This window comes from Drosophila innubila (genome assembly GCF_004354385.1).
Source record: "Drosophila innubila isolate TH190305 chromosome 2L unlocalized genomic scaffold, UK_Dinn_1.0 4_B_2L, whole genome shotgun sequence".
NCBI classification, from domain to species: Eukaryota; Metazoa; Arthropoda; class Insecta; order Diptera; family Drosophilidae; genus Drosophila; species Drosophila innubila.
In genome coordinates this window covers 16,737,542-16,763,954 of record NW_022995372.1, presented here as the reverse complement: position 1 = coordinate 16,763,954, position 26,413 = coordinate 16,737,542, and the positions used below count along the sequence as shown (strand labels likewise).

The window sequence follows — 26,413 nt, the reverse complement described above, 5'->3', positions numbered from 1 at the left end:
ACAACAACAACAACAACAACAACAACGACAGCCAAAAGCTAAAGAGAGCAACGGCGCCATTCGGCGAAGCTCTCTCAATCTTCTCAGGAGTTGTTGTTGCATTGTTAACATTGGATTATTAGCCCCACATTTTCCGCTAAGGTACTCATGTAGGGAAAATACCAGAAATCGCCTCAGCAGCAACAACAACAACAACAAATACAACGTTAACAGCAACGGGACATGGATATTCATATGAAAAAACTAACGAAACCACGGTGAGTACAGTCACAATTTCACTTTAATATCGATTTTGGGGTAAACCCAAAAGAAGGAACAAACCACATATTGAATTTCTCTAAATAATAGATTTTCCCTTTAATTTATCCTTAAATAATTTAATACAATTCAAAGCAACTGTGTTTGTGATTTTAAAGCCTACATTTTTCCAATTTTGGAAGGTTGATTTTTATCAAATTTAGTAAGGCAAACATGTTATTAGTTTCGTATAACTTTGTAGTAGAAAGTTTTTTAATTTTGAATTTAGTTTAATTTAAAACTTATAAATACATTGTTATCTTAATTCTTATTTAAAGGTTAAAAAATTATTTGTACACCCTTGATATTGGCTTATAAGGGCGTCCAAATAATTAATATTAGTATATTTGCTATATTTTGTTATGGGTATATCAATTTTTATATTAGATTTTTGTTATATTAATATATAGAAATATATATAGAATATAATATAGAACAAATTACAAAGATAACAATTTTTGTATTTTTATAATACAAATTTCCAATAACTATTTCCTTAATGGTTTTTTTAATTTAATAAAGTTGAAGTTTAATTATTATTTCAGCACTATTTTAATTTTGATCAGAAATCAAAGTTTCTCGTGTTTGCTTGATATTTATTCAGAAACAGAATTTCCCATTCAATTATTTTTCAAGCTTGATTTTTTGAGACTCAACTCGTATTTGCGATCTCAGGGGTCGTTATGAATAAAAACAATATTAAAAAAAAAATCCCCATTTGTACATATATATATAAAATTGAGATGTGATATTCTGAGTTTATTTTGATGTCATGCATTGGCTATTTATACACCTATATTTTATGGGCATCAATCTGAATTATGGTTGAGTATGTTCAAAGTGTTTGTCAACTTTAATAGATTGGTCTTTTTAGTGTTTCAAGTACATTTTCAAAACGAAATAAGTCAGTATATATTCCCCAAGCAGTTTGTAGTTCGTAAAGATATTTAATATAAACAAGACAAGCTGCTTATCCCAAATGCCCCATTACTCAAATACACACACTCACACACACATCTACATAAGAGACACACACATGGAGACATACAGAAAATGACGCGGAAATTCGCAACGCAAGTTTCCATTTGCTTTTGGGTTTTCGTGCTAAAAACTTTTCTCATTTCTGCGCAACCCTTTTTATATTTCTTTATATTTTCCATTTCTTCTATTTTCTTTTTCTGTTCGCTCTTCTTTATTGTCAATGAGCGACGGCGACCACTAAAATGTATAATTGAAAATTGTACGCCCACGTTACGACTTAAAATGGTTAAGATACAGTGGGGGCTTGGAGAAGAAAGTGATAGAGAGAGAGAGAGTGAAGAGCGAAGAGTGTGGGGAGAAGTTTAGCAGCAGCAAAAATGTTCCCAACTTGCTTTTAGCGCCTTACAATAAACAGAGCAAAAGCAACAACTAGAGTATGAAGATAACAGCAAGTGCCGTAGAGAGAAAAAGAGAGAGAGAGAGAGAGAGGTAGAGTGCGAGGTAGAGATGGCGAGAGTTTTACCAAGTTTTGTGGTTTTCTTAACTGGCATTTCTCCCTTCCTGCTGCAATTTAGAGTGTGCCCACCTTGACCAAAGTAGAAAAATCTAAAAAAGTTTTTTCTTATTTTTATTTTGTTATGTACTTACAAGTTTATAGTATATTTTTTTTTGCCGGCGTCGCCACGCACTGTTTCGCCTTCTTCTTCTTAATTTTTCAACTACTTCGTCTTCTTTTTCTCCCTTCTACATCTCAGCGACAGCGACAAACCGCGCAGAAAGCATTGTGTGCACTTTTCGCTGCAATTTGTCGAAAAGTTTTACACTGCGCTAAAGTTTAACCATAACAGATTTCTTACCCCTTCCCTCCCTACTTTTTTTTTTATTCATTTCTTGAGGGCCGCAAAACTCGCAACTTCTCAATTTGACTGTCTGTCCCCTCCTTTTCCTCATACAAACCCCTGGCTTCTTGGGCCCAGTTAACAACCGTATAAACCTGCATACCTAATTTGGCGAGCTTAACCAGTCTCAATAGAAATTTTCATTTGAAAAAAAAAAAATAAACTTCTGTTTGTTTTTCTTTCATAATCAACAAGCTGTTCTTAGACGGTTTTGCCCGCGTTTTTTCCAGTCATACAAATGAAATTGCTCGCAGTAACAAGATTATGAAATTTGGTATAAAATTAAAGAAAACTAGTCGGCCGGTGCTACAGTCGAGCATACTCGACTGTCGGAGACCCCGTACTTACTATCCAAAAACAGTCACTTCTAAAAACTAAATAATATTTAAGATTACCATAAACTCTTATATATTAAATACTTATAACATATATACTTATAGTATATATGCCTTAGAGTCTTATGTTTAACACTATTTAATAACACTAGTCACACCAATTATCTTAAAATGGAACACTTGGTAGCACAACAAAATCAAATTTCAAAATCACTTGTACACAGCGCACAAAAGAGTTGAAAAGAGTCAGTTTAAAGTCAAATAGACATACATATGCATTAATCATTAGGAGCAGGACATCCATATGTGCAATTCAAAGATCTGTTAAGTGCACACATACATACATATGTTGGCACGCGCCAAAACAAAAGAAGTTTCTAGCTAAGCATTCATATATATAAACATGCGTTTATGCATATTTGGCTATGTTAAGCATAAGTGAAACCTTAACAGAGAATAAATTAAAACTGCATGTTAAACATGCTAAATGTTAAATCAAATAGTAAAATAATTGAAAACCAAAAAAAGACAAATTTACTAAAAACATAAATTTACACAGTAAATTTATAATAAACATGAAATTAACATAGAATTTTAACTTAACGTTTATATAAATACCAATGTAAAATTATTTAAATGAAATTTTTAAACATGTATTCAATATTAAATGTCAGTATAACATTCATAAATAACAATTTCAATAAATTATAAAAATTAAAAAAAAAAGCTTAAATTCAGCTGGAAAAAGTTGTTCCTGCCGAATCGAACCCGCGACAAAATTGCAAAAATTTTCAAAGACAAAGGCTCAAAGTGTTGAGCCACTCTCACTTATGTCTTTATCCTCCTAAATGGCCATATTGCTTGTTTTAGTGCTCAATTAAAAAGTAAAAGAAATAATTTATATTTTAACATTACATGTTAATATTACATTTTAAATAAGCACTGAGTTTGTTTTAATATAAAATGAAATTGAATTCGAACATAAATAAATTAAAAATCTTTCGCCCACGGCAGGACTCGAACCCACGAGCACTGTCCGACTCCGCGACTCAGTACACTGCGCCACCGAAGCTCACGTCTGAATGGACGCCAATTTGTTATATAATATGTTAATATAAATTTTTTGTTTTATCAAGATATTCAAGTTTTAATTACTGCCAACGCGCCATCAACGAATTTAACAGCAAAATTTATTATTTGAATATCTTCGCTATTTACTGTGCGATCAGAATGAAATTTTCAGCAAAAATTTAGGACAATTATATCTTCATCTGTGCAAAATCTGGAATTTCTGGCTTTCAAAATGCTCTTATAATTTGGATATGAAATTTTCAATGTCGATTTGCAGGCGGTTAAGGGGGCGTGGCTGATTTTTGAAACAAACTTGATCTGCCTGCAGTATAGAGGAACCTACATACCAAGTTTGGTGTCTCTAGCTCTTATAGTCTCCGAGATCTAGGTGTTCATACAGACAGACAGACAGACGGACAGACAGACAGACGGACATTGCTATATCGACTCGACTATTGATGCTGATCAAGAATATATATACTTTATAGGGTCTGCCACGCCTCCTTCTACCTGTTACGCACATATTCGGTAAAACAAACCCAATAGACCCCTGTACTTTTTTTAAGTACGGGGTCTAAAAATACTTTACGATTGTTTTGAAAGAAATATACATCGATCTGTCGTAAAATTCATAATGTCGCATAATGATGCATTATTATAAATATAATAATTTCAATTACAAATTACTTTTTCGGTAAACCAGGATAAATATAACTATATAACTATATTTAAAAGAACATTTTTTTTCTTATGAATTATGTATCAATATAACTGTATTTTATTGTATCTATGTATACTTAAAGTTGTAGAAACATGAACTATTGTAATCGTCTGTAACAACATAGCGTACAAAATGAGAATACAGATACAATTTTAATTTTTCTAAAATTGAAATATTAATGTGTGCCTAACGCGTGAGTTGCCCGCAATCTCTGTCCGCCATTCCGCCACTCAATTTCTCCCTTTCTCTCCAATCCTTTCGTATTGCCCTTGTCATGTGCTGCACACACACACACACACGCACAGACACAGACACACACACACACATATCTATGCAAACACGCAGACAGGCGACTGCAAGTTTTTGGTTTTTTGGCTTTTTCTCTTCCTCACCTCGTTTTTGTCCTGCTTCGCTTGTGGCATTGACTAAAAAGCGAATTTCTTTCGTTGAATTATTTAAATTTATCGGTGTGTGAGTAAGTGTGTGTGAGTAAGTGTGTGTGAGTGAGTGTGTGTGAGTGAGTGTGTGTGTCAGTTATGAATAGTTAAGTGAGTGCGAGTGCTGCAAGCTGCCTTTTCATTTTCATTTTATGCAGGTCGCAAAAGCCCAACGGACTGTAATGATAAATGGTAGTACGTGTACTCGTATCATAGGTTCTAAAATTGTACTATCTACATTTTATTTTTAATGACCTTTCATCTATCTTGATGTTAGGGAAACCCGATGATTAGCTACTAAATCCGAGCAATCTGATAATTTTTTGAAGATTAAATTAATGCAATAACATATGTCGAGTAAAAATTGAATTATAAGCTTTATTTTAATTTATCATAAATAATATATGTTGAAAGCTTCCATCCACTTGAAAACTTTTGATTAAAACTCAGCTTCATGAAATAAGAGTTTAATTAGCAGTTTCAGTATTTACTTTTTTCCTGGAGTTAATGAAACCTCTCCTCTTCAGATACATGTCCAGTAATTGTTACTATCATTAACCAAAAGGAAGGAAATCTACACATACGTATGAATATCATGTTTGTCTGTCGAATGTATGTACATATGTATACAAAAGGCAAACAAGTTAAATGCGAGTCCCAATGCAAGAGGAAAAACCCCAGAGCGCAAAAAAAGAAACACATATAAATGTTAAGGGAAGTGATTTACTTTATCGATGGACGGACGCATAAAACAATTTTGGCAGGCAAACTGAGTCTCTCTGCCTTTCTTTTTAGTGCTCTCTCTTTTTCTCTTTTGTGGCTCTCTCTTTCTCTCTCTGTCGCTTGCATCCCTCAAGTGACTGTAGAACATCTGTCATGTCGGTTTGTCTTAAATCCTTTTATTCGCACAAAAATCTAACTGAAATGTTTTGTTGCTCGATTTTATAAGGTCTGAAAAATTTATACACACATACAGAAAGTAAAAAACTGAGAATATTCTGAGAGTAGCCTGATTTGAGTATCCCGGAGAATGCTTAGCATCCTGACAGAGTCTTAAAACTTGTGCCCACCTTAGTTTCTACACAGACTTTTTAGCTTGGCTTTACCTTGTCCTGTTTTACATCCTTTCAAACTGTTGCTGATTTATGATCTGAGCGGGGAAATGAGGTAGGAGGGTGGTAAATTGGAGCTAACTGCCCGTTTAGTTTGCATTCTCTCTTCTTTCTCTCTCAAAAACAGGCAAGAAGAGGTGACTTTTTGTGTAGCATTAAAATGACATAATAAAATGTATAATTTCGACATAAAAACGTAAATCCCCAGAGAGATTTCTTTTTGGAACAGAGGAACGGAGAGTAAGGAAATGAGAGAGCTCTCAAGGTCTTCCCCGATTCTCCTCTTTCTCCCTCCACCTTTTGATTGTTGACTCTACGTGCGGCATATCAATTAGGTGTGTAGGTCAATAGTTTAAGTGTGAGCCAAAAGTGGGGGAAAATGGGGAAACTACTAAGTTGGTATAAGTTATTGGTCTTCTGGGCTTGGCAACCCATGTTGCCCCAAAAAGGAATTTTTTGGGTTTTGTTTATTTGAACTAGAAATTGCACATGAATCATGAATTAAGTTTAATGTGTTATGTAAAGTGGAACAGACATCTTCTTTTTCTCTTCTTCCAATTTCAGTGTAAATATGTGTGTGTAAATTTATATATTATGTGCTTGACCCACCATGTGAATATGCCGATTTTATAACCATTTGTAATGTTTTTTTTGGTAGAGAAACGAACATTGTTTGAATTGTAAATGAATCATTGGTGCCCTCAAAAAGTATTAAAGTAAATGACGTTTAATTAACGAATATAATCATTTGTTGAATATTATTATTAACTGATGATAGCGAATAACTACAGTGATTCATATTGTATAATGAAAATACATATTAATGAGAGCGTATTATAATTTTGTCACGAAATGTGTAATGCCTTGACGAAGTCGCTTTATGTTACTTTGTTGGAAAAGTCTTCCATGTCTTACCAGTAATTGTACTAGATTTGTGAATAAAACTGGATAATTGAGATACTTGTGATTGCAAGTCGGATTGTATATAACATTTAAGAGAGTTTATCGATCCAAATTATAATTTATAGTATAAAAAACTTTGTTGCTTTTATAAATATGTCGATTAAATTTAAAACAAAATTTCACTTATTGCATACCTAAATCAACTTGCATAACTAAACCGAATTTTATTCAAATCGGATGTCTTAAACATTTTGGTATAATAGGAATTTTTGGAGAATAAATGATTAATTCTATTAAAAGTATTAAGTTTTAGTAAGATTTTTTTCTCGAACAGACTCTTGATTCGCTTTAAATCTTTAACAATTTTTATACATATTATACTTGTAGTTTTTTTTTATTAAACAGTGTCAACCCTGGCGCCTTGATGTGTGTGTGATTGTTTGTGTGTATTGCATTTAAACTGGAACACTCCTCGATGTCGACCTGCTTTTAAATGGCCCAGCTGTCTCTCTCCCTCTCTCTGCCCACTGCTTACTCCTTTCTGTTACACCTTACCACACATTCACATTACATATAAGTATATATAAATGATTAACTGTTGCATGCGCTGCTTGCCACGCCCATCAGTCCACTGCAGTTTAGTTAACTGAAGGACCCAGGGCAACGCTTTTGTCTAACACTGTTGCTTGTTGTTGTTGTCGCCTTGGTAATGTCCCCACACTCTACTCAAGTGTCTATATGTGTGTGTGAGGCACTTGCAAGTCGCGACGCACAAGTGTTTGCCACTTGAAGCCCACAACAACTGAAACTGAGACTAAGACTAAGACTGTAACTGTAACTGCAACTGCAACTGCAACTGAAATGGCTGCCAAGCATTTAGCTGCTGTTTGACATTTGGTTTTGATACCCTGCTTTCACTTGAGAAGGGTATACTGCCAGTCCTATATTAGTATAACAAAGTTGATTTCAATAACATTATTAGCTAAATGCAATGAGACTAAAAATTAAAAATATACTTTTTATATGATAGTATTAATTCTAATAATAATTGCAAGTTTATTCCAAATCATGCTAGCACAAAGTATTTATCAAGATAATTTAAATAAGCAAAGAATTCTTTTTTAGTAAATAAAACATTATTTAGTAAGTATGTTAAAAGTACCATGGAGGCTAAAAATTAATATTGTATTTAGAATGAGCCTAAACTATTCAAAAGTACTGCATAAAATAAAATATATTCAAAATATTAAGAACGTGGAAGAAATACAAATATTTAACTTTACACATTAATGTGAGCATGGAGACTTATTTATAAGTTATAATATTTGTCTATAAAAGTATTGTGTTAAATAAATTAAAATCTAGGAATATTTAGGATCGCATATGAATTAGTGTACAAATTTAAAATATCTAACGGAAAATCTAAATTTCTTAATACGAATACGATGTAGAAATAGGGGAGATTTGATAGAGAATATATACAAATTACGAATCTTCAAAGCGAAAGCGAAGTTAAGTTTATGCCAATGGAGGGCTAGTCAGGAAGGAAAGAAAGGGAGCGGGGGAATTCAAGGCTATCAATATGAATATAACCTTAACTAAGACTTTCCCATTGTTGCTTTCGCTGTACTTGGATTCTTGGATCTCTCTTTCATCTATTCCCCTCTTGAAGACGACAAGGAAACAGTAAATAAGTTGCACTTTTCCGCTGACAGGGAAAGCGGCGCTGCGAACTAAACTGTGGATTGAGTGGGTAAAGGAGAGGTGACGGCAATGAGGAGGATTGGGCCAAGTTAGTGTCCTTCGTGGCTTGTGAACTACAAATAAAAACAAAAACTTATTTGCCATTTATTTTCAGTTGACGTTTTTCCTCCTCTCTTGCTCTTTCTCTGTCTTTCTTTCCGTTATTAATATTGACAGCGAACGGGGGCCGACAATGAGTGAGAGAGAGAGGTGGAAAGGGGGTGGGAGACAGGACCTCGGAGAAGCCTTTGGGGTCGCTGTTGCTCGCTTGTTTGTTTATTTTTTGTTGTTGTGCTTAATGCGCTGAACTGGACTCGCCTTGAGGGAGAATCGCTCTTTCCCCCTCTTGCTATCTCCCTCTCTGTCGCTTCTTTCGGTCCACTCAAGAACTTCCGGTGTAGGGATAAATTTGTCGTGGTTGAAATATTGTAACCTGAAGCTTTACTGAAGGACTTTTTAATGAATGTTTGTGTTTGATTGCTGAAGCAACGCGTTGAGGAAGTTGTGTGGTCCATTGGTATCTCTTTCTCTTCCTTTCTCTCTCCTTAACTATCTCTTTTTTATATTCACTTGAGAAACGTCAAGTATGTAATCTCGATTGCCACATTTTTAAGGAACTTTTAAGGCTTATCGAATATTTATTTTATTCATTCGCACTACAATTTTTACCTCTAATTTTGAGTAATGAAATTGAGTAATGGGGCGATACATTAAAACTGGTTTAAACATTTGTCTATTATCGAAAATTAAATTTAAGATAATCTATATTAAAACCGAAGTAAGCTAAAATGAAAAAAGCATTCCCTATATGCCACAAAGTTAGTACACTTAAAAAAAAAAGGAAACCTTTTCCTCAAAATATGGACAAAATGCTATATAAAAATTCCCCAAACTAGTCATCGATTTGATCGATTGTCCTTGTTATCGTTATTTGGAAGTAGAAAATATGTAGGCAATAAATTGATATTGAAATGGCTTATAAAACATACGTATTCATGAGTACTCATGAAACACTTTTATTTATTTTTATGAATTTTGTCAACCCTTGTTTTCAGCTTTACCTAACTTTCTTTGCAATCTACCCTCCCTCTTTCTCTACCTCATGTCACTCAACGGTTAACGGAGGAACTTTTGTCAATGCTTTTATTTTTTGTACATTTTTTTTTTACCCTTTTTCCCATTTCCATTATATTTCGAATATAAATTTTTTTCATAATTGGAAATGTAGGTAATACCGAGTGTTTGCAGTCAGGTTAATAATTTATGTTGTTGGCTTATGTTTGTTTTTTTACTAATAATTTATTTTATTCGTTTATTGATTAATTCCAATAATACAGTTTTTTTAGTTTGTGTAAATTGCACATTGGTAATATGATTTGAAATTCATTTGCATTAATTTCGCAATTTCAATCAATTCTAAACAGGGAGTAAAACTCTTGCGAAATTTGTGTTTGAGCGATATTAGTGAATTTGATCCTTAAGTGGCAAGTGCCAAGTTGCCTCCCATTCATAACATAAAAAGAAAATTAATAATAAATAATTATTTCTCTGATTTTAAATAATGAATATTGAAAAATATGTTAAAAATTACCTATGCTATTTGTAATTTTTATGACACGGACTTTAATATCTTTATTTTGTCAAGCGTTTAAAGTAAGTTAATCTAATAAACTAAAAACAACTGGATTTCGTCTTTCTCTATTGTGGTGTTTTGTCAGTTTGCTTTTTGTCGTAGTTTTTCAAGCATTTTCCACATCGTTCACAAATTTGCCGGTACTAGTAATAGCAACAACAACAAGAATGCCATTGAGAAGAGAAACATTTTGAATGAGTATGCAATTTAAAGGCTCTCTTTGGTACTCTGCTCTCTTCTGCTTCCGCTCGCACTCTCATTACGTTTCTTCTCCCACAATTGGGTGTTAATACGACATTTTACTGAGCAGCAATAATAAGAACCACAAATAAAAATAAAAAAATATCAAAACTGAAATATTTGTACAATGCTTGCACATGAAATATTTACTGTATGTGTGTGTGAGTTAAGTTGAGCACCTCACGCTCTCGCTCTTGCTCTCTTTTATTGTGTTGCTTTTATGCCAAACGATCGATAAACTGTCGTCTGATGGCGATGTCGACGTCGACGTTGACGTAGACGACGCTGCTCATTGCGCGCTTCCTGCTGTGTGTGTGTGTGTGATTGTGAGTGTGAGAGAGTTTTTGTATGCATGTATGTATTTGCCTGTGGATTACATTGTAAGTTCTGTCTCTCTCCATAGGCTGCAGCAACAACAAAATGCCGCAACGTGCAAGCGTTGAATCCCTTCCCTACTTTTCCCCACACACATACACACATACATACACTCTCACAGTGTGTCACGCATTTGCCTTGTTTTTGTTTATTTTATTAGTTGAGTGGCTTTTAGTTGAAAATTTCTGTTACGTTTTGGTCGTTTTAGCTATTGTTGCTATTGTCTATTGATTGCTGTGCTGCCAGCAACAAAAAAGTGATGAGGGGGGGGTGCAAGGTAACAATACTTGCTAGCGGTAAATCTCCCCATTTCAAAATATGTACAATTCGAAGTATGTAAGTACATAGATATAAAAACACATACTTACATAATTGTTATTAAAATATTGTAATTTTGACATTTACTTAGCATGTTGTTGATTTTCATTTCTTACAATTATTCATATTATTATATTAAATAATTAAATAAATTCCTTATCAGCTGATTAACTTATCGCAGTAAACCTAAAATGCACTTCAAAAGAGTCAATTGAAATTGTACTGATTTTGCGTGTGTATATTTATTTAAAATCATGGCCAATATAACATGACTACATAGCGTAAAACAAATTAATTCTAATATACATAACTTAAGTTATTGACAAAAATATACATAACTGAAGCATTAGCTTTCGAAAATTATTAAATATCTTTAAAGTTCAGAGCATATATTGACTAGCAAAATTCTATGTACATACATAAGTTATTTTTTAAATTATATTTTAATAATGATATTTATAAGTTTAAATTTAAAAATAATATTAATAAAAATTTTATCTTTATGAATAATAATAAATAAAATTTACCACGATAAAGATTTCATAAAAAGAGTAATTCACTTTATAATTTATGATATTAATATTTATGTATTTGGTATTACTTTTCTGAGAAATTCCCTCCAAGTACTGAAGCGCTGAGAATGTCCTTGAAAATATTTTAAATAAATTCAATATTATTTAACTAGTTCTAAACATTTCATAGAAAATTTCAAATTGACGTACTGAAATTATTTCCAATATCATATGAGTACATTTTAGTAGCAAGCTTCAGCTATTTTCTATTTTAAAATATATTTAAAAAAACCAAAAAAAAGCATATCTTTTAACTAATTTTTTGTCAAAGTTAAATGGGTATGACACAGCATTTCTAGAATTTTCGAATTCTCTGCTTGCATTTCTGCATAAAAGTATCGTGATTTCCTCTGTCAATTCAAGGAAAAGATATATCCCATTATGTCTAATTAGCAGCATGCTTAACGCTTTTGATTGCCAAAAGAAATAAATCAGGCGGCAAGGCGAAACAAGTCAAGACCCACGGCAACAAAAAATAATAAAAGCAACAAAACTGAATAGCAGTCTTTAAATGCTCTCGGAAGTTTTTATTTTTTTCGTATAGTAGACTTGTCGACTGATTTTAGTCAACATTAAATAAATTTTGTTAACATGAAAGTTGATAGTTAGTGAAATTTAATAGTCTTATTTAATATAACTACATATGCTTCACTCTATATTTTATATATATTAAGTAACAATTTGATTAGTTAATAAGTAATAGAATAATTAAACCAAATAATTGTCACTTAAAGAAATTTCCACTTCTTTAATAAGTTATTTTTAATAATCAAATATATTTTTTAAGATACATGTATACAAACCAGTTTTTTTTTTTCAATGCATCTTGAAAATTTATTTCAAACCGTTTTCTTTAACGCGTTACACCTTTCATGATAAAAATCATATTACAGTGGGTTGTAATAGGGTATTAAAATATGCGAATGAATGCGAAATGCAATGCATGACGGACGCAACCACAACAACAATAACAAACGAAACGAAACAAAAAGCAAAACAACTGTTTTGCAAAGCAACAAAACAAGAGATGATGAAGAAGAAGAAGGCGAAAAAGAAGCAGATGAAGCTGAAAAAACCGCAAGCAAAGTGGGTTAAAAATAGCAAATTGCACAAATGCGACGGCAATTATAAGGCCATAAATTGTGGCCACAAAATTGTATTTAAAGAAATCATCAACAATAACAAAAATAAATTTAAGTGGTTTAATTAATGAGTGTGTGTGAGTAACTACCATGCCCTCTTATGAAGGGTATGTGTGGGGATAGAGGGGGTAATACAAAAACCTGATGCGTTTGAGCCAAATAACTAATTGTAACAGTTTTGCCTAATAATAGTGTTAACAACAATTTTAGCTCTAAGCTTTTTTTAATAAAAAAATAAATAAATAAAGTAGAGTAAATAAAAGTATTGACAATTTTAAAAATAGATATTAAAATGCTTGACTTGGAAGAGGTTTTATCTGTTTGCCTGCTCTTTTTTTCTTTCTACTTCAAACGTGCTTTCTCCTAATTCCGCTCTCAATCTCTCTCTCTCTCTCTCTCTCTCTCTCTGCCTGCGTTCTGTTTACGCTCTCTTTGCGTTGTCTATTTTTGATACCGCGTGAGCTGCAAGCAGCTTGTTGCCGTTTATTTATAAAACAATCGCCGGCACCAACGATAACAGCAATAACAACTAGTCAAAGAAGAAGAAGCAGAGTAAGCAGAGTAACAACAACTACGCATACAGCAACAACATGTGCTATTATAATGACAAATTTACTTATTACTTACAGTGACTCTCAGCTTATATGTCCCACTATATTTTAAGATATGTTTTGTTTTTATTGCTTAATTTTGAATGCAGTAAATGTAAAAAAAAAAATAAAACAGTTTGATTAAGTTTAAATATTTATTTAAAAATCTGCGCTTTAATTAAATTGAAATCTGATTTCTATCAAATGATATATTAATTTACAATTTGTAAGAGAAGTGGGTCAAATAAGCTGTGAGCGACGGTATGTATGTATGTATGTACATATGTATGTGCTTTTAGTGGGCGTCCCAGCTGACGTCGCTGTCGCTGTCGCTGCTGCCGTTGCTGTAGCTAAGGGAATAATTTTGCCGACGAGACCACCATATATGTACTTATTTCATCAAGGGCTGGAGTTTGTGGAATTCTCTTTGTCATTGAATAAAAATTAGCATTGAATTTGCAGAGAAAAATAGACAGACACACACACTCACACTGTAGCAAGGTCATGTGTGTGTGTGTGTGTGTGTGTGTGTGTATGTGTTTGTGTTTGTCTGAAGCAAAGCAGCAAACCGGTTCAGAACCGAACCTCGTAGAACCGGTTCGGTTCGGGTGTTTGAGCAGCCTGAACCGGATCATGAACCGAACACTTGAAATTATTTACTTTGCGAACCCGAACTTAAACCAAGCCGCTTTCAAAATAAAAGGTTCGGTTCGAAAAAAAAATAATTACATAAAATTTATAATTTTTTAATATTACGCAATTATTTGAGACTTCGGATTAAAATAAGTCATATTTAAATCTTCAAATAAATTTAATTTATCATCAAAATTTGATTTAAAAAAAAATTTAATTAGTTCAAATTGTAAAGAAAAATGTATTACAATAAAAATATTTTTTTCTGTATAAAAGTGAACCAAGGCTCGAACCCACACCTTGGGCTCAGGGGGTATATAAACCAAGTCGCGAACCGATCCGATGTCTTGCTCTATGGTTCGAACCGCCGAACCGAACCTTTAACAAAATTTTGGAGGCTTGCAGCCTTGATCTGAAGCTGTATTACATTTATAACGGTTACTATGGAGTTAAATTACAACAACAAGTGTAAGACAATATAAGAAGAACGAATAGAAACGCAGTTATTTTACTTTGTGTGTATTAAATATTAATATTCGACATTTATCGATGCTAAATGTAATCGAGAAATCTAGTTTATTTATATGTTATCTACCGAAAATGTATCAGTTACTCATAATAATAAACAATTGAATAAACAGATCAAAAATATAAAATTACACTTCAAGGATTTTTTAAATACATCAAAATTAAAAATTAATTTTTTATTTCTTAATCAGAAAAAAATTAAAATTAATTTTACTCATAATTGGAATCTTTGTTTAGTAAACCTTTTCATAATTACATATAATTTTAAACTAAAGATTATCCTGTTCCAGTATATTTCGTCTATAAAAAGTATATTTACGGCTTTCTTTGTCATTTTAATTCATCATTAATTAATTTTATTCACATTTTTTTAAACTTTGAATTCTTATTTGCTAGGAAATAAATAAACAAGGTTTATCCTTAGCACCATAACGACAAAGATATATCGCAAGAAAATCGTTAAAGCTCTGACAAAGTTATGGTAACTTGAAAGTCTAAAAAAATCCGCTATCTTATAGCTTACCCCCCCTCATTCACCACACACGGCAACATGCTGATTAACACTTCATTTTGTATGCAAAAACTTTCAGTCACTGACGGCGCAAACTACACAACAACAACAACAACAACTAACTATAACAGCAACAACAGCACAAACTTCAACAACAACAATAACTAACGAGAATGTGAAAAACGTGTCAATGCATGTGCGCCATGAATGTCAACGCACAGAAGCAGTCAAAACAAAAGCAAAAGCAAAAAAATCAAAACAAAACCGAAGAAAAGTGCAAACACAAAAGCAACAACAAAAACAGAATCCAACCAACCACCCACAGAGCAAAAGGCATTTCGAAGCGTTGACGTCGACTTCGCGTCTCGTCCCGTCGTCGCCGAGCTTTTAAGTCGTTTATTTACTATCTCGCTTGCACTTGCATATGCACTACGCATTATGGTGCATATTTATGTATGTATGTACATATGTATATGTTGAAATAAATTTACGTACATACATATGTACAAATGTACAAAAATTGCTTTTTACAAAATTTCTATTGGTTTTTATTTAGTTTTAAACGTTTTCACATGTTTTTGCATCATGCACATTAGTTTTAATGGCAATGGGCAACATAAAAATGCCATAAACGTCATATTACCCACTGGCTGCAAACGCAATTGATGCCAAGCCCTGACGCTGACGCTAACGCCTGACGTCGCGTCGCGTCGCCTTCACTGCGTAAGCTGTGCTGCCAATTTAGCTTTTTCCCCGTCAAATGTGGCTGTTTTTGAAGACCAACAGCGGGAAAAATTTGTGAATTTCGGGAAGCGGGAATTCTGGCTTTTTTTTTTAGAAATGTATTTGGCTTTTCCGCTTTTTTTAATGCTGCCAAGGATTACATAAAAAGTATGAAAAATGGCAGCTTCATTAACATTTTTTTTTTTGGATATTGCCAATACTGATTGGGTTTTTCTGGGTTTTCCCCAATCCTAGCAACAAATGTTGGATCATTTATAATTTTTGCTTACCCCAGATCTAACTATAATTTTTTTTCTCGTTACAGTTCATAATTTATTTTTAATTATATTTGTATTTTTAATCTTTAACTTAATTTTTATACTTGGTAATTTTTTGTTTGCCGACTGCTTTTAGTCGTGCATAAATAAATAAATAAATAAATACCACCATTGATTTTGGCCAGACTTTTATCATTATATTGAAAGAAGCGTCAATGGTAACAATTTTTTGGAAATGCCAAATGACTTTCCCCGGATCACAGTAGGATACCCCGTGACCAGGCTCTCTGATGTCGTCCGGATCAACCGTCCGGACCAACATATGAGCATATTCTATCAATTTGCTTAAAATATATAAAAAAACCAAAAAAGTTTTTCATCCCAATACTTAATTTTCATCCCAATACTTTAATTTCGACCGATCGTTCCGATGACAGCTATATGATATAGTCGTCTGATCCAAATATACAAACAAACTTTATTTTCGTACAGTATCCAGGACCCTACATAGTTTCTAGATGGATAGATCAATTCGGCTGTTCTTCCAGTCAAAAACGTCTTCATTTTTTATTAAAAGTTGGCAGCACTGGCGCTGTTCAGCTTGTTGCTGATTTTTCCCTTTCTCTTGAAATGTTCTAACAATTTGACAAATGTTTTTTAAAGTTCATATCCGATAGCATGACTCCAATGGTTATCGATATCGAAACTAAATGACTTATTATTTATGTACATATCAAAACGGGTCTTATTTATGGGTTTTTAAGGTAATGTAATTAAGGCGTCAGTTAATTAGTTGCATGTTATTTTGACGTCTTGCTTGCCCTCTCTATTGATGCCGTCATCAGTTGTGAGTGGCTCTAACTTTGTTACTTCCTCTTTAGCTCTCCCACAACATACTCACTTTCTTTATCGCTCTTCTAGTTTTTGTGAAGCGTGCGTTGAAAAGAAATGAAAATGTGTTCGACTTTTTGGTTGCGGTTGTTGATGTGTGTGTGAGAGTATAAGCGAGTGTGTGTGTGTGGCGACAGGTGAAGTAGAATGTTGTTGATGATAATATGATAAGTTCTGTGGCAAATTGGCTATCATAGACAGGGCGGAAGGGAGAAAAAAGAGACGCATGCTGTCAATTGAATTGATGAGAAATGTGATAGAGCTGTGATGTGATTAGTGCTGGTAATAATCGATGTATGCTTATAACTTGTCGATTACTTGTAATCAACACAATAAAAAAGCAAAAAAAACAAAAAAAAAAAAAAAAAAAACCAATACCAAACAAGTCGAGAGACACATTGATAAAAAAAATAATGCACATGTGATAAACCAGAGTTAAGAAAAGAAAAAAGTGAAGTACATGAGAAAACAAACAGTCGGGCCTACAAAAAAAAATACAGTGTAAAACGTGCTAAAATGTTGAAAATATCTTAGGCAACAAAACAAAAATATTTCCACAGTGATGTAAGATAATACAAAAGACGATAAGCCTTATCAGGTCAAAATTTTGAAACTGTGTGCTTATCAGTAATTCCTCTCTCAATCTCTGATTCTTCTTTTCCCACTCTCTTGTCAAGAAATTAATCAGCTTTAGAAGTTGAACTATCAGGCAGATGAAACGTGCGCCAGATTATTAATAACTTGGTTAACTTTTTGAATGCCATATACACCGCGATGAATCTTAAGAATCATCACATCCCCCTTCCTTTCCCCCCATCAATTTTCCGCCTCTCTTTTTGTTCAATGCAAAAAGTTGAAAAGAAAACGACGAGTTGTGAGTGGGAAATATGCTACTGATTATGGTTACCGATTATGATTGTGATAATGCTGGTAATCAAGTTCTTATCCAAAGCAGCTCAGTGACTGGACACGTATTAAGTATACGACACGTGAACTCAAGCTCAATGAAAGTGTGTAAATGAGTAGATTAACGTGAGTTGAAACAGATCAACAAAGTATTATAGGAATTACAGAAAAACTAAACGATTATTATATTGAATGGTAATAGATAGATCGCACCAACTGTTAAATATTAATCGTAATTTATGGTAAACACAATGTTGAAATTACTTTGCTAATGATAATTTTACTAATAATTTAATAATTTAATTTTTAAAATAATATAAAAATGGGGCTTAAATTAACAATTTAATTAAAAATACAAATTTTTAATTAAATACTGAAAAGATAAAAAGTTGTACAGTCGTACTAGGTTATAACCAATATTTTCATCATCAACTTATAGTCTTATCGATATCAATAATCGAGCATCACAGTCCAAATCTTACAAATTTTTATTCAATTATAATTGAATAAATAATTTTAAAATAATTTATTAACGATTTAGAAGTAATCAATTTTTTCGTTTGATTTTTAATCAACATTAATGCTTATGATAATTCAATGAATAATAATAATTTGCTTAGTGTCGATGTTAGTAATCGATAACCATCATTGACTATTAGAAGTTAAAGAATAAGTTCACATTGGTTTGTGTGTATTCATGTGATAATTATCGATTGGAGCTATTCCTTTTATATAATATATTTGTGTAAATAACATGTTATCGATTAATAGATTGTTTACAAGTTGGCCCTTCTTTGAGATACAAAGCAGGAAGTAATCCCTGATTTGGGGGTGGGAAATGTGTCTTATCTCTTGCCACATTCTTCATGGCTCATGGCTTGAAGTACACGCTCAATTAAAGGGCCCAAACCGATGCGAAACTGCCGCCAATGAGGCTATAAAATATCAGCAGCCAAGCGACCAGCACATAAACAAAACTTCTAAGGACTCGCCAAGTGGGTGGAAAGAAGGAGGGCAACAGATTGGCAGGCAGAGAATAGAGGGAGACAGGGAGCTGTAGCATGCCGAAAAGAAACTGCCGTTTGAGGGGAAAAAAAAAAACAAAAGGCATTGCAATGAAAGTCAAAAGCATCAGGAGAAATGAAGGATGAAGGACGAAGAGTAAAGACTACGTATAATATATATATATATATATATATATATATATGTGTGTACTTATATCTATGATGTATATGTAGTATGTATGCTGGCGAGGACAACTTTAGAGTCAAGAAGGACGCAAGCTGAAAAGCAATGATGATTTATGTACGAGGCCAAGTCGGGAAAGGCAACTGGACTTTGGGAACGGGAGCGAGCTGAGAGAGAAGCAGCAGAGAGGGAGCAGAGCGGGAGAAGAGAGGGTGGGAGATACGAGGATGGAAGCACTTGAGTATTCATGCAATTTCTGGGTTATAGTCGCCATTAAACTTGCTCCAAACTAAGCGTCGAATCGCCCTTTTCCCCCCAAAGGATGAAACAAGTAAGAAAGCTAGAGTTGAGCGGGCTCGACACTGAGATACTCATAATTAAAAATAAGAAAAAAGAGAGAGAAAAAACGATAAAGACATGTCAAATAAAATATAAAAGAATAAATTAAATATTAAAAAAAAGAAAAACAATTTAAAAAAAACTGTTCAAGAAATAGACAAAAAGTATTAAAATATGTAACAATAAAGCTTAAAACAAATAAATACAATTTTACAACTATGTAAAGTTTACATTGTAAACATTTAAATCACATACATAGGAAAAATAATAAAAGCATAAAAGAAGAAGAAAAGCCATGAATAAAAATAAAATAAATTAATAAATCGAAGATTAAAAAAAATCAGAATCTTTGCAATTTAGTGTGCTTTTGTTTTGTTTCCTATTTTAATCTATTGCTTAAATTATTTCCAACGTGCAACATAAACGAAACAACTATAAAATTTAATTAAATCCAAAATAAACAGAGAAATTGATTAATTAATGAATTTATCTAATTTCCCCAATAAAATCGACAGTGTGATATTTTCATGTTGACGATCAGTTGTTGTTGAATATATATACTTAATATAATTATTAATGTTATATTATTGCTCGTATATGTTTTTCCTTAAATGTTTCATGCATTACCAAAAAGTGATTATACTCGTTTAATGTTTGGGTAAAGAGTGTAAAAAGAGACGCCAGCAAACAATATGCAAGCCTTGGAACTTGGAAAGATGCGAAGACTCAACTCAACTCGACTCGAGAGAAGTTGAGGCAGAGGAGTCCGAGAAGAAGAAGCTGGAGATGGAGAATGAGTCGCATTTCCCCCAATTGAGGCAGACTCTGCCTGTCTGTAGGCTTTTGCTTAGTTCAGATGTTGCATTTGGAAATTGCATGCCAAATGCAATGAGGATGTAAAAGGCAGAGTTAGAGAAGGGATAGAGGGGGGAGTAGGGGAACAGGGGTAAGTAGGAAATGTGGGTTGTGGCACAGCAGTTGACAGTTCAATGTTGCATTTCAAAGTAAAAAGGGATGTGTCGTGTTCTGTGTGTAAATGTGTGTGTAGTTGAAGCGTTTTAGGCGCTCAACTTAAAAGCGTGTGTGGAGCCACATTAGAAAATGCACAAAAGAAAGTACAGCAGGGAAATGGGGAAAGTGAGGAAAAGAGAGAAAAATGGATGTATACTCGTACTTATGCAAGGATTTGTGCCGCAAAAGTAGCGCCAAACGAGCGAGTCAAGTTGAGGATGTTGTGGCATGCCACACAAAGTGGGGGCTACAACAATGTGGGTATGGTCTATACAGAGAGTAGGAGAATAGGAGAAACAGACAAAGAAACTGCAAAAAAAAAACTGTTGAATTTATTAAAAGTCGTTTAAACTGCAACAAACAAATGAAATGTTTAAAGTAACTGAAATACTTCTATTTAAAATGCTAATCTACATACTATTATTATTTTAATTGTGTAGGTAGTATAATAAATAAAGAAAATAATTAATTACGAAAAGAATTATAAATTTTTTATAAGATTTTCAATTAAAAATAATATGAAAAAACATGAAGAATTCAATATGAATATAATGTATTGAACAAAAAGGTTGGCTGGAGCTTTTATAATTCCCATAATAAAAAAATTCTCATAATAATAAAATAAAATGCAAAAAAACAATGCTTAGATCAGTTTTTATTAAAAAGCTATGTCAATGCAATAAAAACAATTAAATCAAAGTATTCGCGTCGTTTAAAGGTTTAATATAGTAACTAAAATAAGACCAACTTTAAAAAGTGGATTACGTTTCAGTCTTCAAAATGCTTATAGTTATACACGCAATTTATTATAATAATTGAAAGACAACTACAATTTCTTTCCCAGTAATTTTCCGCAAAATACGCTTAGTATTATTTTGTTTGTTTATATTTTACTGCTATTTATTTGCATTTTGCCTTGTTTCGTTGTTTCTTGTTCGCATTCTGTTGCGGTTCATTAAACAAGCTGTTTTTGCTCGACACACTTTGCTTAATTTATCAATACCAATTACACTCACTGTTTGCATCTCCTTCTCCACACTCTCTGCACCTACTTCTCTGTCTCGCACTTTTGGGGTGCGTTTAAAACCGCTTACATTGATTGATTACCTCGGAGGCGCGACTTTCGTTGCGTTTTACACGCTCGCTCTTCTCAAAGTGCTTGTGTGTGTGTATGCGCGTTTGCCTTTGTGTATGTGTGTTAATTGTTGTCAAGGTTGTTTTGTTGTTGCTTTTCATTTTATTTTTTTTTTTTCTTGTTTGTTGTTGTCGTCATCGTCGTCGTTGCACATATTTCTTGTTTTTCTGGCTTTCAGCACATTTTGCTTTCTTTCCCCACTTTTTTTCAACTGCTGCTTCTTCTTCTCTTTTATTGTTTTTTATTTTACTTCTCTCCATGCTTCAAAAGTTTTAAGCTGTGATTTTGGCTAATGCAATTTGGGTAGCCGCTTTTGTTTGTCTTTGGCCTACATTTTCTTTCATTCTTCTTCTTTAGTTCGCTGTTGTTGTTTGATTTGATTTTACATTTGTGTCGGTTTTTTGATTTGTGAAATTGATGCAAACAAATGGCCAATATACCAAACAAATATGTCAGTCATGGTTTTTTGCATTCACACTTGTATTATTTTAATTACAAAGCTAAGAATATTTACGGTTGTTTTGACAGAGTCAACAGCGCTGTTAAATAACATAACAGAAAGATTAGGACTGCTGTTATGTTAATAACATGACATTCAAGCTCAGTGCTGTTCATTAACATGCCGGATAAGTCTCTCACAGTTACTTAACATAAGACAAAAGCTTAGTGCTGTTAATTAACATAACAACGAAGACACGCGATCTGGAACAGAGTTAACATCGATCGAAAAATTGCAACGGGTCGCGTTAAAGTTATTTGTTAATGAAACTAATAATAGAAAACAAAAAACTAATTATAAACATAATTACATAGAGTAAAACAAATATATTGTTGCAAGTGGCTACATCGCACAGGTATTTCCCCTATCAAGATATTGCTATCTACTCAGCTTTTAATAGCTGTGACGTCACAACTGCTCAGAAATGCATATTAACAACAAAATATTTGACTTGTAAATACCCTCTTTAATGTGATAGAAGAGTATATAAAATTAATTATACGTAGCTAATTTTAATAACGCAATTGAAACATATTTTTTACATTCCTTCTGATTATACATATTAACATTTAAGTTTAATATGTGAACACCTTTTAAGGTATTAAAAAAAAACTTCCCATTGACATATTATACCGAAATTACTTTTGTTTGCTTTTTACGTTTGTTGGCAGTATAATGCAAAAAATACATATTTTAAGTGAGAGTAAAAAAAATGAACTCAAAACAAGGCCACAGCGAAGAAGGAGATAAAGCAGAAGCAGACGGTGAAGGGGTGTGAAAGCAAATTAAATATTTTCATCAAAAATGCAAAAGAAATACAGAGCAAACGGGGACAAAACCCGAATTGAATTATACTTAAAGTAAATTATAACATAAATATGCTGCTATGTTCTGAATTTGGTTGATATAATTTAAGGGTATGATAAGCTTGGAGATAATTGCAGCTCTTAAAATATATTTCTATATATGTTCTTGAGCTGTATTAACATGACAGTCGATTTTAATATATTTCTATTAGTATCTCAAATGTATTTCACAGACTTGAAGATACGGACTTTTATAAATCTACTCAAAATTTCAAATAAATAAATTTGAAACTAGATTAAAATGTGAATACCTTAAGAGTATCTCAAAATTTGAAAACTGAGTATCTCGTAGTCGTCCACTGTCTAAATCAGCATTCTTACTTGTTTATACATTCATATATAGATAGCTATAAAAACGACAACATACAAATTATAAAATCTTGGAAAACACAGACTTTCTACCGGACTAATGCGAAAGAAAGAGAGTGAGAGAGAGGGCAAAAGATAGAAAGCGAGAGAGAGAGAGAGACTGAGCAAAAGTGCAGAGAGCGTAAATTGTGATGAGCTTATTGCTTTCCATTTCGACTGTGAAGTTGATTTGTTTGTAGATGTGATTTTGAATGTGGAATGTACACGCAGTTTGATCGATAAAATTTAAAATAGAGCAGCAACACAAGCGACAATTCGGGCAAGGGTGCGGGTCCCAAGGTCCTCAATCGCCCCCAAATAATTGGGTGTGCGTAGGGGCAGTTCAGCTGCTTTTTAACTTAAACCACTGCCAATACTCAAAGATTTTCATCTAGAAGCATTGTCAATTTTCATTTCTGTATTGTTTTATGCTTATCTGCAACAATCAAAATTGTACTTCACATTATAGCTGAAAATGCAAAGTTGCCAGTTTTCACATCAGTATCGTTTTTAGAACATTTGCAACGCTGCCAGTTTTCACTTCGTTAGTCATATTCTAAAGTTTTATTTAAACTTTTTAATTTTAATTTCAGTATGTTGGCATTTTTACTTTAGTGTTATTTTAATGATGTCTGCAACCATGTCAATTTTCACTTTTCAATTGCAACTGTGCTAAGTGAAACTTTTTTGAATTTATACAGTGCTGCAAATTTTATTTAATTTCGTTTTATCAACTTATCTCACGTGCATGTAAATCACGTGATCGAAAATGGTTCTATTGGAGCACTCAACATTACAGTTTTGGCTGCAACATTGCCAATTTTCAGTTAATTATCACACATACATAAGTGCTAAAAATAAAGTAAAAATTAAAATTCAAGTCAAATTTGGGTCGTTTCGGAGTCGGAGACGTCTGAACGTGTAAGGACAAAGTCCAAGGCAACAATTCGACTCTTTTTTTTTTTTTTTTGGTTTCTTGGTAAACTCTGGCTAGCTTTCTTATAGTATGTATGTGTGTATATGTATGTGTATACAGTTATAAAATTGTGCGGTTGTATGACTTCTGTTTGTTTGCACATGTTGATAAGTCGTCAAAGATTGCAGTACAAATTCGAGTCTTTCGGCCCTCACGTATTGTATAATCGCTTATCAGTTGAGTTCAGTTCATTTAATTTTTATTAAGTTTTTGTCATGTTTGCTTTAAGCGTATAATATAAATAAATTAAATGTTTAGATTGAAAAAATAGCTTATAAAATGTATAGTACACATGTACATTAAAATAAACCGCCTTGAATTCACTTGAATTACATTTCATTTTGGTTAACCGCAAAGCGTTCTGAATAATTTGTGTCACCACAAAGTGTCCCTTCTATCAATTCCCTCAGCTGCTTTTTTATTTTTATTCTTTGTTGTTTTTCGCTTTTCTTTTCATCTGAAGTTTTTGGCACTAGTTTTATTTGTTTTCTTTTCTGTTCATTGCGACTGAGTCAGCACACGTGTTGTTTTTGTTATTGTTGCTTTGCTTAAATAGTCTAATTAGTCTAATTAATTAAGTGTTATCTTTATTGGGGAGCTCTTTGTGCTGCTTCCTGCTTGACACACTATTTAGACTTTAAACTGTCAGTTGTAACTTGAATTCATGCCTAATTGTGTATTACCAATAAAAGTAATAGGAGTGTGCCCGATTAAGAGATACCCTGCAATTAGAGTTACCCTAACAAGTATTTACATCCAGGACAATTTCATAGTAAATATTCTACGGTTTTTTTTTGTTTTTGATATTTTTATTTGGATGTTTCCAATATGTAATTAAAAAATGTTGTTAATTCTGACTAATTTTTTTATTAATCAAATTATCTCTTAGATTTTTTCCTAACATTTTCAATAGTTCAATTGAAAATTGTCTTAGGTTCTCTGTTACCATTTCCAATAATTTATGCCCTTTTTCTTTTTGCGTCACAATATTTGCTACTTCTACTTAAATATGCAACGTTTTTTTTTTGTTTTTCACTTCTTTTACATAACAAATCAGTCGAAACTTCCTTTCACTATAAACGAAAAAACGAAACCAGACAGCAAAAACAAGATGGAAAAAAACATTCCCTATATAAAACATTTGCATAAACGCAAAGTTTTTTTTTATTTGGAATTACCCGACTTAAAGTTGGAGTCCGCGTAGAAACTTCCTCGTTAGAGTCACAAATTTGCTTATGCATATACATTTTTATTTTTAGCAACAATGTCAATTAATTCTCTCCTCCTACTTCCTTTCTTCACATTTTCTCATACATTTTCTTTCTGTTTATCTCTTTGCAGGTGAGTCATGAAAACAAACAGATTAACGACTTTGCAGTGTAAGTAAAGATTTTGTTATAGATAAATAGATGTGCGTTTTATAGGGTACGATTCGTCAGTCATGCGAAAGTTATGCCAAAATACCGTTGCGTGTCGCATTGATAAAGCAACTTGAGTGGAAATTTATTGCCAAGTCACTAAAATCAGGCAAAGGAAAATTACAATTTTAACTGCCTTAAAACGTGTGAAAAGTGTGTGTGTGGCATTTGATAAAGCACGGGAAAATGTGGAAAATGTGGAAAATGAAGTTGGGGAAGACTGTAAAGCACAAACATTTTATTATAGATTTCACTTTTGCTCGCTTACACACACAGACAAACAAACAAAGCAAAAAACGCTTCCAAGTTTACGATGACGTTTATGACATTTTAACCTGAAAACGGAAAAACTGACGACGATGCTTATTAAAAAGGGTCGAGAGGACAGGTTCCTTCCATAGAGTTAATGATGGTCAACAACTCTGGACCTTCTCTTTTATGGCCTTAGTTGTTGTTGTTTTAACGCAATTGCGCTAACAACTTTGTAAGAAACAATTGAAAGTTTGCTAACTATCTAACTGATAAGGAAGATCAAGTTAAAAACAAGTCAAACAGTGTTGAGCAGTCACAAAATGTTAAAAAAAATTTTTTTTTAAGTTGCAACTTATTTGTTTTCTATGTTCACTTTAAGAAATGCCATATATCAATTAAATTAATGAAAAAAAAAAATGCTTAGACTTTGAAAGTAAATCAAAATTGCTAACAAGATCTTATTTAAATTATGCAAATCATTTGTTCTCCATGTTTACTTGCGAATACACTTAAAAGTAGAGCCTACGGTTTTGTTTTGTAGC

General features: G+C 32.7%; 1 long non-coding RNA gene across 1 annotated transcript; it reads left to right on the top strand.

Annotated features, from left to right (window-relative positions):
• LOC117781072 lies at positions 1-25,727 on the top strand. The gene is made up of 2 exons (XR_004617143.1): positions 1-257; positions 25,543-25,727. It is a non-coding gene; the product is annotated as an uncharacterized LOC117781072 (long non-coding RNA).
• The last annotated feature ends 686 nt before the right edge of the window (positions 25,728-26,413 follow it).